Raw genomic sequence first — 14,895 nt, forward strand, 5'->3', positions numbered from 1 at the left:
TGTCAGCTGAAGGTGTTTGACACCAAGGGAGAAGGGATCCACAGCGACCAGCAGGAGCCCTTCCCCAGCACAAGGCGAAGACCTGAGAAAGGAGAAAAGTGTGGTGATGAGGACAGAACTGTCCCTGCTGCAGGGAGGAGGAGGAGGAGGAAGAAATCCCTGTCCCCAAGGACTCCCCTGCAGTGTGGTGGGGGGATGTCCCCAGAAGGTCCCTTGTCGCCAACGCAGCGTGCCTCTTGCTCTGCCCCTTCGCTGTGCCGCACCGAAACCTCGGTTCCCTGCTAACGCTCAGCGCCAGGCTGCTTTCTGCGTCGGCGTCAGCAGGAAATTAATCCCTGCCCCGTGCCAGGAGTGGGTGTGTGGGAGAGCCCCTGCCTTCGCTCGCTGGGCAGGGACCAAGCTGCTAATTAGGAGCCCAGGCTCAGGCTGTCAGGGCCACCCCAAAGGGGATTTGGAGACGTGCCTTGTGTTAATCCCGTTGCTGCTGAAACCAGTGGAAGCACCCGAGATTAACACAGGAGCCCTGTCTGTATCTTAATCTTGGAGCTTAACCTCAGCGCTGCTTCTCCACCTCTCCCAAGATTTCCTTCCCTGCTGCTCCGGCATCTCTCGGGCTGCACCACAGCCCATTAAAGCCAGCTCTTCATCTGGGGGGAAGCTCCTGACATTGTCTGGTGGTGAGCAAAGGGACCCAAAGAGCCCGTGCCCGTCCAAATGGTGCCTTCATCTAACAGGGAGTGCAATGAAGCATGCTGGATTTTCACTCCTGTTTCTTGCTGTTCACCCAGGGAAAGGAGCAACCATGGGCCACAAATCGGTTGAGTGCTTGTGCATTTTCCTGTGGTCTTTTTTTGCAGCCCAGTTGCACAAGACAGCTATAATATAGATAATGTTGCTGCAATAACAAATTGTTGGCATGTTTTGGGTTCAAAACCTTGCTGGTAGTGACTCCCTCTGGCAGAGGGAAGAGCCCCTCGTAAGCAGCACACGAAGAAATGGTGATGACTTTCTCTCCAGCGAGCAGAGCCCTCCGAACCAGAACCCTCATGCAATTATGTGAGGGTGTTTTTTTTTGACTCCAGATCCTAAGAAACTGTCTCTTGAATAGTATGTTTCTTGCTGGTTCATTCGTCTGTGAATTTCCCTGGCAGGTAGCGTATAAATAGCTCTGAGGCACAAGCGATTCACGAGTTCTTTTCAGAATGCAGCATTGAGTCATTTCAAAGCCTCCTACTGTAGCTCTTTTAAAGATGCACTCATTATTCGAAGTGTAAGATTCATGCCCGAGAAAGAACGAGACAATCCTGCCTCGAGTTTGTCCTTCCACCAAAGCACCTTGTTTAAAAAGCAGCAAGGAATAAAATCTCACGCCAGCGAAGAGAGCAGGAGGCATCTGCACATCCCCGCCGCGGGCTGTGCCGCTCGGCAGCGAGAGGCGCCGCTGCTCGGTGCGGCCAGGAATAGAAAGCAGGGTCCCTTGTTCCCAGGAGCCCCCTGCCATGTAGGGCAGAGCCTTCCAGCTGGATCCCCCCGGCCGTCCTTTCCGCCTGACCCCACACACCGTCGGGCTCTCCGTAATTAGGGCAGAATTAGGGCAAGATCCCCAGGGACGGAGGCAGCCGGAGCAGGGCTTGCACAGAGGGCAGAGCTCGTCTGAATATTGAGCTTCCCTTCCCTTCCCACCTGGAAATCTTGTCCGAAAGGGACTGGGGGATTTGATGCACACGAACACCTGGCAGCCCGCGGGTTGTAACAGCTCTGCCACGGCCACTGGATGTCGAGGAATACCAGTGTGTCTGCAGTGCACATTCAGGTAAACACTTGCTGCTGGTGCACGAGGCATCCAGAGCTTCCTCTGACACAGGCTTTAACACCAAAGCAAGTAGGAAAAAACAAATAGATTGTTCTTCTGGAGCTGCTGCTGTGCAGTGCAACGTTAAGCTGCCCGAGGAGCAGTGCCACGGAGCTATGGTGCTGACCGCATGCATCAGAGCAGTAACACGTCTACTTCAAACAGCAGGAGAGCTCTACGCAGAGCAAAATGTGGTCACCTGCAATGGGAACCACCTGAGACCCTTTTTCCCCGTGTAAAATACCTCTGCTGCTCATGCATAAGTCGTAAGTACTAGTACTCTCACGTACTAGTTTTTGGTGCGGATGTGTCCCTAGCGTGGTTTTAAAGGGTGAGTTGGGATTTACCTCCCCATTGAGTCAAACCAACACCATTTATTCTTTTGGCTCTGAGGTTGTATGGAGGTCTGAAGCAGGCTTTGCGACCAGATTAAACCCACAAAGGGAGTTTTAATAGGATACCTGGCTGGAATTTCTTTCTTTTGTCATCACAGCATGCCTGACTGCCCTGCCTGGAGCAGCTCCCTCCCTTGCTGGTGTATTGTGCTCCTGCTCAGCCCAAATCCCTGCAACGTGGCACCCAAATCCTGCCCTTGGGGTGGGGACCAGTAATGGACTGTAACTGCTGTGGGATGAAAGGGACATGGGCAAGTCGTGTAAGCAATAAATATCTGTAACTTCTCTTAAAGCTCAAGGTGAGAACTCCAAACAGTCCTGTGGCGCCTGAGACTTTTGATGCATTTTTTAGCACGTGGCTCTTCTGGCATCAGCTGCGAGTGCAACCCGAGTGAGTCACAGATGCCACCAGCACCCTGCAGTGTCCCAGCACACCTTCAGGGGTCCTTCTGGGGCACTTCTGTCACTGTCAGGGGCTGAGCCAGGGGCCACAGAGCAGCAAGGCGCAGTGGTGATGCCCACGGGGACGGAGTTTACCTGTGGGTCTTGGGCTGGGGCTGACACTATCGGTGGGATTAATGTGCTGCAGACCGCACTGCCTGGGCCGTGTTACAGGTGGATAATGACATGCTACCATCTGTAGCCTTGGTAGCTGCTGATGTTTTGATAAAATAAAGCAGCGTTCCTTCTTAAGAACCACGTGAAGAGGTCAGAGTCCATCTATTACTGAAAGGCAATAACCAACGTGCTGCGGCAGGTCTCCCCCTGAGGTGCCCTAATGCATTAGTGCAGCGGCCTTGGCTCAGGTTTACACAGCTCCAAGACACAGTTACCTTCCTGGTGAGGTAAGGTGTCCAGGACAGCTGAAAATACACTGGGAATTGCCACGCGTGACTAGGGGGGCTCAGGACACAGCAGAGATGAGATGGCGGAGCAGGTGATGAGCACACGGCCTTCTGCACGCACTGTAGTGGCTGGGGAGTAACCTGAAGAGAAGGGGAAAAAAACAAGGATGAAGCTAAAGATCAGCCGCATTTTATGGATGGAGGGTTACTGGTGGAAGGAAACGTGCCTTCATGGATTTAAATCAAAAGAAAACATTAGATCCTCTGACCTGACATCCCCCAGAACTCGTGCTTAAAGATTTCCTCTTACGGTGCCATAGCAAGGTCAAACTCTGCAGGTGTTGGAAGTAGGTGTGTGTTTCTGAGCGTGTCCGTATCTGAGGGGGATGGGAAAGAGAAGAAGCCTTTTCTTTTCTTCACAGTGTCTGGTGTATTTGAAATAAGCAACCCCCCTGTTTTGTGTGATTCCTTGACAATGATCTGGAAGGTCTTTTGGAACCTAAGTGATTCGGTGATTGCATGATTTTCATACAGATTGTGATTCACAAGTGACACCTCTTCCCGTAGCAGGTGTGGAAGTACCACGACCAACTGAAAAAACAGATGGAGAAGTTAAGTGGGGTGCCCAAAGCTACACGGCTTTCCCCAAACCAGGCGCAGCACGAGGGTTTGCAGCCCTGCGTTGTGCGCTGACCCCATCACTCTCTTCTGTACCATGCACAGGAATTTTTTCTTTATCCTCTTCTGCTCTCTGCCTCAAAGCTGGAAATGATTTTTCCTTTTAATCTTCTTTGACAACTTCTGCGGTTAAAAATAAAGCAGGTAGGACAATGGGATGAAGCAGCGCTGTGAGGGCCAGCTCAAGTTCTCATCAAGTGCTGGGCGGATCATCCAGACCCCCGAGCACCAGCGCGAGAGCGAAGCTTCCCTCTATTTGTACAGGGATATGCCTCCGTAATAGGGAGATTTGTTATTCATAATCTGCTGCCGGTTATTCTCATCATCAGTTGAAGGAGACGTCGTGTGAGTTAATTATTCTGTTCCCCAGCAGCTAATGAGGGGTGTATATATTCCAAACTAACAACTTGCCATAGCTCCGCAGGAGAGAGAGTATTAAGTGTTCAGTGACAACACGCAAATAATGAGCATATTTATGGAAAGCACAACTGAGGGACAGTAAAAAGGCCCAGGTGTCTGGATAATTTATTCCGAACTAACAATATGATAGTAAAGGAGATCCAGATTAAAAACGTACATATGCCAGTTGGGAACTCAGATGAAATTCCCAGCTTTTCAGAAGTTCAAGCCTTTTGCAAGTCCTGTTGAAAACAGCGGGAGGACATCACCTGGGAGAGCCATGGTTGTTCAGCGTCTGGTTAAAAGCGACGCAGCCCTTTCATCTGGCACAAGTGATGCAGTCCCTTCCTAAGCAAATTTCTTTCTGACAAGCTTTCAGCAAGGCAATGCCTGATTCTTTTGTCCAGCCCTCAGAAAAACACGGATGCCAGGTGAGCACATATTCAGAAGATTTCTGGCTTAATTGTATCCTAACGAGCTTATAACATCAATCAAGGTCAAGGCACAACTGAGGCTGCTACTCTACAGACGTGCAGTAAGAGAGAGCCTTCCTCTGAGATGCACACAACTGAAATAGCAAATGGTCCCAGTTCCACTGACACAGCTTCTTAGAGATCCCCTTTCCTCCTCTGGTATCTGACTCTGACTTTTCAGACTGTAGCTGTTTGGGGAAAGACCAGCATTTGCTCAGCATTCAGCATATAGGAGTATAAGACACCACTGGGACTCTTAGAGCTTATTACAATTCACGTAATTAGTAATAACAGTATGCAAGCCAAAATTAATGGGTAGTGTGCTTGTGTGCAAGTGCATGTGTTTTCCTAGGCTTCAGGTCCGGGTGCACCAGCTATGCACCAGAGTGGCAGATTACATTTCTCTTTAGAAGCTGTGGCTTGAGAGTCAGGCTTGTCTACTTGACAAAAAGACAAATAAAGAAACAAACAAACAAAAAAAACACGTTATGAACATGGGGTGCGGCGATACCTCACCTTTATCAACAACACCAATTGCTACTGCTCCATCTCCCCTCTTAGTGAGCACAGCAGAGCCTTTGAAGGGCTTTTGGACTTCCCACCTCACCTTTTAGGATACGGGCAAGTCTTTCTGGGCTGATCAAGAGACGTTAGCCACACCTGACAGGGTGACAGCCATTGTCTTCAAGGTGAAAAATGATTTAGTTGGATGATTGCTTTCTTTTTAACACCCAAGCCAGAATCAATCATTATAGTGACAAAGCTTAGTGTGCTGAATTCCCTTGGCATTACTAACTCACTTTTTCTTTCCATATCCCTAAAAAAACCCTCAAGCAGATATAGCTAATGCTGTGTCGCATCCCACGCACTCGTGTTGCTCCTGCAGTCTGTTGCTTTTTCAGAGTCACACACACACATTTGCATTTGCAAGCGCCACTATTGCTTTGCAGTAAACACTGCTCTTGCCTCTCTCCTAAGAGGATCCAGATGTCTTTTTCTCAGGATGATGCATTTATTTTTAGTTTTCTCTGCTCCTTGCTGAGTACACCGGATGTTCTTTCCTTCTGCGCATAGGTTGTGGTCGTCATCACAGACACTGCGTTCGGGGGTGAGGACACCGATGGGGAGTGAAGGATATTTGTCTTCCAAAAAACAAATTTTCTTCTTATTCTCCAGATTCCGTGAGGTCCCCACAGGCATGTCTATGCTCTGAACGCTTTTTCCATATGGCAAACTCTGCCTCTATCAGCTCTTCGGTTGGACGTGGTATGAATAAGAGGAGGATTTTATTTGTCTGGTGGTTGAAGTGAAAAAATGAGAGAGAAAACTTGCAGCTTATATTTTTTTTTTTTAGCAAACAGAGGAACAACCGGGATGAAGGAAGGGCTCAAACTTCTCTTGTTGGGAAAGAAGTGATCACAGAATCACAGAATCATCTAGGTTGGAAGAGACCTCCAAGATCACCTAGTCCAACCTCTGACCTAACACTAACAAGTCCTCCACTAAACCATATCACTAAGCTCTACATCTAAGTGAATCCCAATCAGACCAACAAGAAACATGATGAGAATATTGTCCTGTGAAGCTTTACAGCAACCTCAGTGAGGTCTGGAAAATGACGCACAGATTGAGAAACACTTTTACTCTTCCTTCCCCTTCAGCCAGCCTTGATGTCATTATTAACACCTCATCTGTACTAACTTGGCCCTCAGAGCTGTTTGCAGAGTCACAGCAGTGTTGCAGCTGTGGTGGCCTGAGGATACACAAGGCAGGACTGGTGAGGAGAGATAACTTCTAATGGACCAGCAAAATCACATTTGGTAGGGAAAGCAGACAGGCTCTCGGGCACAAGCGCTTCCTCGTGTCTCCTTCTGTTTGCCAGGGGCCCATCTCCAGCATCGTGGGCATTCAGAAGGAGGATGTGCAGCTTCAGGGCACAAAGTTCCTGCCGACAGGGATAAAGGACCAGCTCCTCAAGCTCAGCGAAGTGAACGATGCTCTTGCATTCCTGGGGAGAAACCTTTTTTCATGTGGTTTCTCAAATCAGGAGCCCACTTGAGTTCAAATGGCTGATGGGGGCAGGCTCACAAGCAGCTTATTTTCTCTATTTTGCTATAGCAAGGGATAGGAGGAGTTTTTTTTGGCAATCTCTGGCCTTTTCTTAGTCCTGCTAGGAGAGGTGTGTGTATCTTAGCCCCGTTGTTATGCATCTGTCCTCATGGGGGTCTGGAGTTATCACGAAACAGTAGAAGATGTAGCAAAATAGTACAAGAGACAGCATTACAAAAAAAAAGCCAGTTGAATGGTGACATTGTGCATAGCGTGATGTATGCTTGAATGCAGTTATAAATATTTTTTATGAATGTACGAGCATAATGCCTGCTGAATGAGAGACATGAGTAAGGAGAAGATCAGGCCAAGAGATGACTGCACAGCGGAGGCACTCGGGGACATTGGTTTCACACGAGGCAACGGCAGAAAGGGAGAGAGACAGAAAAAAGAAGTCACGTCTCACCCCTCCTGCGCTGCTTCTCTTGGCCATGGTCCACATGTGTCTCAGTGCTGGGGCCGGCCGTGCCACCAGCGCCTCTCTTGCCTCCCTCAGACCCTCCATCTCCTCTGTCCCTGACTTTCACAGGAGGGAAATCATTTATGATCTGCTGGAACTTGGTATTTTGGTGCGGGTTTTTGGATGTGGGTGGAGAGGGGAAGCAAGAGGGTGATTTGATTTTTGATCTTCCACCTCTTTGTCTGCTTTATAGCCTTGATCTGTAGGAGAGGACCAAGAGGACTGAGAGGCCCGGTACTGGGGCTGTATCAGGGGAAGTTAAACTACCCTGTAGCATGGCAAGTTTTTGCTTGGAAAGTATTTGATGTCACTACCCAAGGCCAGCTCTTTCCCTCCTTTACAGATGGTGACTTGGCTGGTCTTGTGCGTGTTGGAGATCGGGCTAAACGGGGGCTGGACTCAGCACATCCTGCTGCGTCAGCTTTCAGCTGCAACACCTGGCTTTGGTAAGCTCACAGCTTGCCCAAACACGTGCCTGGTCCTTCACTGGCTTGTTAGGCTTCAGATGGGGAAGCTGTTGAGATAGCATGGCTTTGGGAGATGGTTTTCCACAGGACAAGTGCCAAAGCTGCCAAATATGGGGAGCTGATGTTTTCAATGCATCACCTGTGGATGGAGCTGCACACAGATTTACTGGCCCCCTTCACTCAGTCCTGTAACTTGGAAACCTTAAAGAGCATCTTAGGTCTTTTATTTTCCTTCAGCAGTGTTAAGGAGCACCACATTTGGTTATACAATAATTTCTCTCAGCCTGAGCTTTTTCATAGTTAATGAGTCAGGGATTTGGGGGAAAAGTTGTCTAAACTATTGAGTATTTGCTTACCGGTCCGCAGATTGCTTTATTATGTTGTAGCTGCTGTTTCTAAAAAACTCAAGAAAATATCTTCAAAGAACGAGAAAAATCCATGAGAGCGTTTTTGGCTCCTGTGTTCAGAGACCGAGGGCAGGGAGGGCGTGAGAGGCTAACGGGGGCTAGCAGGGGGCACACTAGTGCTGGGGGCAGCGGTTCTGCGGAGCCTCTTCCACCCAGCCAAAGGGATCCGAGTGCTTCCCTTTCTTGAAACGCTTTTCTCTCCCCGCATGTCTCAGGCCAAGCACTTCTGTACCCCTCAGTGTGGCTCCAGAGGAGAGGAGCTCTGCCTCGTAGGATCTCTGCTTCGTGCAGCACCTGAGACCAAAGCCATCCAAAGCTGTTACCAGCAGCCTCTGAGCCATGCAACAACCCGCTCCTGGGGTCAACCAGAGCCTGTTAAAGCTGCTCTGTCCTGACGAGCGCTGTAAAACCTTTGGGAACTGCAGGTGAACTGTGTGGTACAGGGGCTCATTCGCTTACCAGCCTCTCCCACCAAACCCCTCGTCACAAGGAGAGGAAGAATCACTGGGATTCCTCGGCTCGGAGGGGGGAACCCAACTGACAGCTGAAAACAGAGGATGTGCTCCACGTTGTAGGTACCTACAGACACAGCTTCCAAGGGACAGCTGCATTTTTCAGCCTAATATATACTCTGCTGAGGTGCTCCCTATCCTTTGGGAGATACCTTCACTTCTTCCTCCATCCCTCTCCCTTTTCTGTGCTAAAAAGGGAGATAAAGCATCTTTATCCCTAATACAGATATCATTAAAGGAGCACTCCAACTTTTGAGGCTTTCCTTCTTATTTTTGCCTTCAGACACCAGCTCACAGCAGTGTGACGAGTGGGTGCTAATTACGGAGAAATGCATTTCGACAACAGAGCCTTACTGCTGGTGAATACAGAAAAATTGCTCATTAGAGCAGCATGCTAATTAGTCAGATTGGCTTCCCTAGATATTAACATCCTGGCATTAATGCAGACCGGCAGCGTAATACTTGAATTAAACAATCTCAGGATAACATGCGCAGGACTTTACAACTGTTGTCCAGCCTGTGGGGCTTGCTGGGAATCCTATGGGGGGCTCCCACATGCTGCTCCCACAAAACCCCCTGTCCTGGGGTTCAGTAACTTGCTTATACAATTTCTTGGGGTTTTGTTGTTTTTGTATTGGGTTTTGTTTTTTTCCATATATATATATATTTAATAAAATACACCTCATAGGATGTAGTGCATCATGCATATGATCTATTTAGGTTTAAACATGCTGATTCTTTTCCCAGACATCCACCTTTTACCTGCATGGTTTGGGGTGACCGCGCTGGTTGCATGATAGAGACAGTGTCCCTGTCTGCTCGGTGGCTCTCTGCACGCATCAATGTACACGAGGTGTTGAAATCACACCGGAAAACACCTCGTAGCCGTTGCACAGAACAACACAATAAAGGAAGCACAGCAGAAGCTGCTGTTCAAATGCAGAGGCTCTGTGGCAGCTCTGGGTGCCTTGTGGTGGTGCAGGGAGGCTCTGGGTTGGTAGAAGACTGCAGCACCCAGGCTTTCACGGGCAGCTTTGCAAACAGCAAATGCAGAAGCTGCAGTTTGGGTCCACGGAGCCGCAAGCAAAAGGTGCCTTTGTTGGGACACAGCCACGTGGGGCTTCCTCAGCAGCAACAGCATCTGCAGCTCCACGTCTCAGCTTTGCAGAGCTGCCTGCACACAAGGGGAGCCAGCATCTCCCTGGGGTGCAGGGGCCAGCACCTGCACAGGCAGCACTGCAGCAGCCGTAGCCACAGGAGGTTCCTCAGCCCCGTACCCTACCTGCTTCTGCCAGATATAGCGGCTCCGTCTGGGTAACCTAAGCGATACAAATGTGCACAGAAATAACATAACTGCTCGGGACAACAGCACTCGTCTATCTACACCAGGATTTCCTCTTCTGCAGCCCTCTGGGCCCAGCCTTTGACTTGAATGCCAGTTTTTGCTAATTAGCTCAGTTTTATCTAATTAGCACCCGAATGGGAGTGCCTCCCCCAGCTGCCTCTGAGCTTGCGAAGAGCCCAGAGCTAGGGATATAGGTGAAGGAGCCAGGAAAAGCTTTTCCTGGGGGGGATTTGCATAGTGTGTCCTCACTTTTGCATGCTTTCAACTTGCCCTTGGGCTAGGTTGTTGGCTGAAGCCTGAGCTGGACAGTGCCTGCACCAGGTCTTCTTTGCAACTGACTTATTCATAACACATTTCCTTCCTTTGAGCTTGCTATGAATGTATTTTTTAATATTGGCCATGGTATTTTGCTCCTAGTTTGCCTTGGGAAATGGAGTGTGTCCTACATCTGTGTCTATTTTAAGGCTGGGCTCCGTCGCCTGCTGCCGGCTGGGGACGTGGCCAGGAGGAGCGCTGGTAATGTGGGCGCTGCTCTTCTGTGCTGGGTGCTCCTGGGGAGCCCCAGCTGCGGCCTGGCTCAGATCCTGCGTGCACCGGTGTGCTCGTAACCCCAAATACTGTGCTGTGGGGTAGTACTCATCCTGCCTGACTTCAGCAGTTCAAAAGCTGGTGCTCTGGTTTAATGTGATTGAATGAGGTCTGTGTGCAGATAAATGACAATGAGGTACACCCAGAAAGCAAACTGTTTTGTTTTCAATCGCTCCCTTACATTGTGAGGATTATTATATTTCCTTTGTGTTAGTTCAATTCATTAATTTGTGTTTTGGGGGGGCAAATATGTTTATGCTCTTTTACCTCTAAGGAAAAGTCCGTCTGCTCAGTGCAGAGCAGTGAAAGGGAACTGAGATTTATCCCTCCAGGTGGTTTGGGTGCCCTTCATAACGCTGCAGAAGGGAGCAGAGCCCAGCAAGGCAGTGCTGTCCGTGTGCTGCTGGCCGCTTGTGTGCGTGGGTAGCACACCTGGTGCCTCAAGTCAAAGCACATCTGCACAACTCCCTTTATCCTGCTGCTATCCAAAGGAAACTCCTGCCCAGCGGTGACCAGGTAGGTGATGGGTACCTGCGGTACAGTCACCTTAACCTTTATCAGATAAGGAAGGCTGGGGGGCTCTTCCAGCCCAGAGGGTTTTATGGTTTTATACCCTCAGCCACCCTGGGTGCCCTCCTGTCACCTGTCTGAGTGTGCAGCCTCAGGTGATGTGCTCCTGGAGCTCTGCTGCGTGGCACAGTGCTCGTGTTGGCAGATGCTCTGCAAAGAGGGGTTAAACCCCAAAATCTCTCTGGCTACAGATGGGTTAAGAGGAATCGCAGGGCAAACGCTGCGCGGTGACTTGGTTCTTGTTTTATTTAGTGCTATACTCCGGGTGATGAGAGAGAGCAGAGGAATAAATGTGACTTTCTGCCTGAGGGATGGGCAGCTACTTGAAAAAGCAGGCATAAGTGTAAGGGGTTTCTTGGCTTGGAACGGCTTTTCTCTGAAACGCTTCTCTTGGTTAAACAGTCTCAGCATCTCAAGAGCTGGCTGGTGAGGTTGCTGCTCTCGTGCCAGGGCTGGAGGCAAAACCCTGCCCCTGCTTCCCTTGCTCCTGGTTCACCCTGGGACCTGGTGCCCCGATGGTTCCTCTGCCTGCGCTGGTGCACAAACCTCTCCTCCTGGGCACGTTGGTGCCACTGCACTGGACATGGCAGGGAAGGGCCATGCTGGTTGTACTGGGCTCGTCCTGGAGAGCGGCGTGGTGCTGTGAACTGCGTCTCGCCGTGCTCGGTGACTTTTCTGTTCTCCTCCTCCGGGGAGGTCCCGCACTGAGCGCTTGCATGCCTGAAGCTTGGAAAGGGGGAGAACATCCTCAGCGAGACAGTTTTCCATCCACTTTCATGTAATATTTAAGGCTCAGCCGAAGAGTTATCGTTTATGCAGTAGTGCCGGGGAGTGAATTTCGTATTGATTTAAAAATTAGCCATTTTTAGCTTACTATTTTATTCATCAGAATAAAAAAATCTTAGCTTCGGTAGGAATGTGCTGTGTGCTACTTGTCTGCAGAGCTATGCTCATTAATTTGTTCTTGGCATGGGGCTGGTAAAAGCACTTAATGCATCGTCCTGTTTACTCTTCTTGCCTCACCCGCCTGGCTTTAAGGACCTCGTAATAAAAGCGTGATGGGGAGCAGAGCTGTGCTCCCAGCCTCGTGCTCCTCACACCCGTCTTCCTCCGGGGCTGCTTGCGTCTCTGGACCCGGAGATCCAGCACCGTGGGGCCTCTGGAGGTGCTGGGCTCACCTGGTTTTGGTACGAGGCCACCTGGGAAAGCCAAATGTTGGTAGTGCAGCCGGTTTGGGCTGAGGAATCGGTCTGTACCCGGGTGTTGGTGCCATGCTGGGGGCTCAGGAGGGCTGTGCACAACCCGCACCCGTTGGGGTGAGCGCACGCACCTGTGAGCAGTGGGTTGGAGATGGGAGGTGCAAAGCCAGAGGGAGTTAGTGCTTCAGGCAGGCCTCTGGGGCCGTGGGCCTGAATTTCAGTCCCTGTTCATACGCTGGTTTATTTATAAGCTATGAAAGATGTATGAAGCGATCTTTGGAGCAGGCAGCAGAGCCCGTGCCTCTGCTTCCAAGTGCGCTGGCTGGTTGCAGATTCTGCTTGCTTTCCTGTGTGCCTTTTTTGATGCATTTTCCCATGCTGGGCACTGTCCTTGTTCCCCTGACATCAGCACAGAGCCTTTGTAGCGTGTGGCTCAGCTGAAGTGATGAGCACCAAAGCTTCGGTTTTGTTTTGCCCCATGCTTCATCAGCAAGGAAATGCATCCTGGCAAATCTGCTCCCGTTCTGCGTGGGGTATTTTATGGGGTGCTTTCCACCAGGACTGCTGGTGGCTGTGGTCACACTGGCTGGAGATGGCTCAGTCTCCCCTGCCAGCCATGCTGGTAAGTGGCAGATGTGATTTTAAGGGCATCGTTGGTTTTAATTTTCCTTGCAAAAGAGCCGTCACTTCAGCAGTACGTGTGTATTCCTAAAATTATTTTGCTGCTCGCAGCCTGTGTAGTTAAGGTATCCTGAGAATTAGGGTTTCTTCTCCATTGGTTTGCAGATGTAACTGAAAGGAAAATGTAGATAAAGGGCCTGCTGCATCCGAAGGGTGTACCTGCTCTTCTCTGTCAGGAATGGGTTTTACACAGGTGTGTAAAACCAGCAAACTTAACTTGGCAGCAAACTTAATGGGCATCATGATCCGTGTGAGTTATTTGCTGAAGTTGGTTGTTGCTTTAATGCTGAGGTGTGAAATCTGAGCGGGGCTGAGGTGCTTTTAACTCTCGCATCCTTGAAGTCAGCTCAGGACAAGTGGCATCGTGACAGACGGCTTCGCTCTAGCGGCTTGAGGAATGCTCTGTGCGAGGCATTGATGAACCCTGGACTTTCAGAAGGAAATTCGCAAGTTGGACTCTTAGAGCCTCTTCAGCCCGCTGCAGGATCCGTGGCACTGCTTACAGCTCGATGTACGACACCTAGAGCAGTGCTGCAGGTGTGCCCGTGGGAGCAGCCAGCGACGGATCGCTCTTCACTCTTGAACATGTGAAGGTGCATGTGGCAAGCAAAGCGTGTAAGGCTCACTGTCATGTGGCTTTATTGGTGCAAAGCGATTGTAGTAAAAGCTACGGTAACCCCCGGTGTTCTGCTCCGGGTCCCCTTGAAGCCCATGTAATGGCTGCATGGCATCTGAGCAGCCTTTGAGTCGGGTTTCCCGTTGCAGGAGGGCACTGATCAAAACCTCGTGCTCCGAAGCGATCTTCTGAAACAGCTCTCGCTGCTCCCCTCCTATTCTCCTGGCAGATGCAAACGCAGACACAACCAGCATTTAGGCTTGCTTAGATCTATCGATGCAAAGGACTGCCTAAGAGCCGGGTATTATTGTTCTGCTGTCATGTCAGGTTAGTGGGTTACAAAGTCTGTGCTGCTTTGAGGAGCTGGCTGCTTGGGATGTAGGTATGAGCCCATTCACCTCCACTTTTAAGTGGTGGTGCCAGAGCTTTCCTTTTCTGGGGGAAAAACCTCTGCTTCAATCACTTGGGTACCAAACTCAATAATCCCTTCTCCGTTGCTGCTGCTTTATTTCAATGCCAGAGCTATGCACTAAGACGTTTTGAAATTAAAACTTGCCTTTTTCAGGACCTGGAATAGATGCAGGGCACCAGCAGTGCTTGCTCTGTGGCTGCAAGGAGTCCTCCTTCTGCAAGTGCTCCACAGCTCGGGAAGAGAGGATTCAGACCCAGGGCACTGCCTCAAACAGCTGCGACTTCCCTCAAACCTGGTTGCAGTTCTGTGTGGCTCAGTGTTGGAGGTGTCTGTGTGCATCGCTGCCTTCTCTGCCCTCGCTGAGCAGCAGGCTGTTAGCTTTTTTAACCAGCTTTCTCACTGCAGTTACCCGTGGCTCGGTGACACCTGGAAATGCATTTGCCAGCTCGATTGTTCCGACAAACCCAATTACCGGCTGCTCAGGGAGCTCCCACCCTGCACTTAGCAGAGACACAGCATTGATCCAGGGTGGATTTTCCTGAGGCTGGGCTCAGTGAGCAGCGTGCCCCCTCCTGGGTTCCTCTCCTTGGTCAATAACGGCCATGGGAAGGTTCCCAAACTCTGAGCACGGGTTTTCTGGCTGCCTCTGAGCTGTTCACATCGTCCCAGGGGGTCCTGTAGCTAGAATGTCTTTGTACCACTTCTGGGATAATTCCTGCAGAAACCTATTAATTTCTGCCCTGTTTTGTCCCTGTAGGGGCTGGATGTGACCTGATGGAGAGCTTTAGCTAAATGGAAACAACTCGCTCTGGCTTCGTTGAATTCTCAGTTAGCTCACAAATGAGTGAATACTTGCAAAACCGATCTCCTTCCTCAAAATCATTTTT

The 14,895-nt window shown here is 50.1% G+C and overlaps 1 protein-coding gene and 1 long non-coding RNA gene across 4 annotated transcripts in view; one reads left to right on the forward strand and one right to left on the reverse strand.

Annotated features, from left to right (window-relative positions):
* Window positions 1-10,260, reverse strand: part of LOC310900404 — a 28,539-nt gene extending 18,279 nt beyond the window's left edge. The window contains exon 1 of the long non-coding RNA XR_014585108.1: window positions 83-10,260. This is a non-coding gene — a long non-coding RNA (uncharacterized lncRNA). The remainder of the gene's footprint in view (window positions 1-82) is intronic.
* The window catches only part of RTN1 (reticulon 1), a 127,822-nt gene that overhangs the window by 43,950 nt on the left and 68,977 nt on the right, over window positions 1-14,895 (forward strand). The window lies entirely within an intron of this gene.

This window comes from Anser anser (assembly GCF_964211835.1).
Source record: "Anser anser genome assembly, chromosome: 5".
Classification (NCBI taxonomy): domain Eukaryota; kingdom Metazoa; phylum Chordata; class Aves; order Anseriformes; family Anatidae; genus Anser; species Anser anser.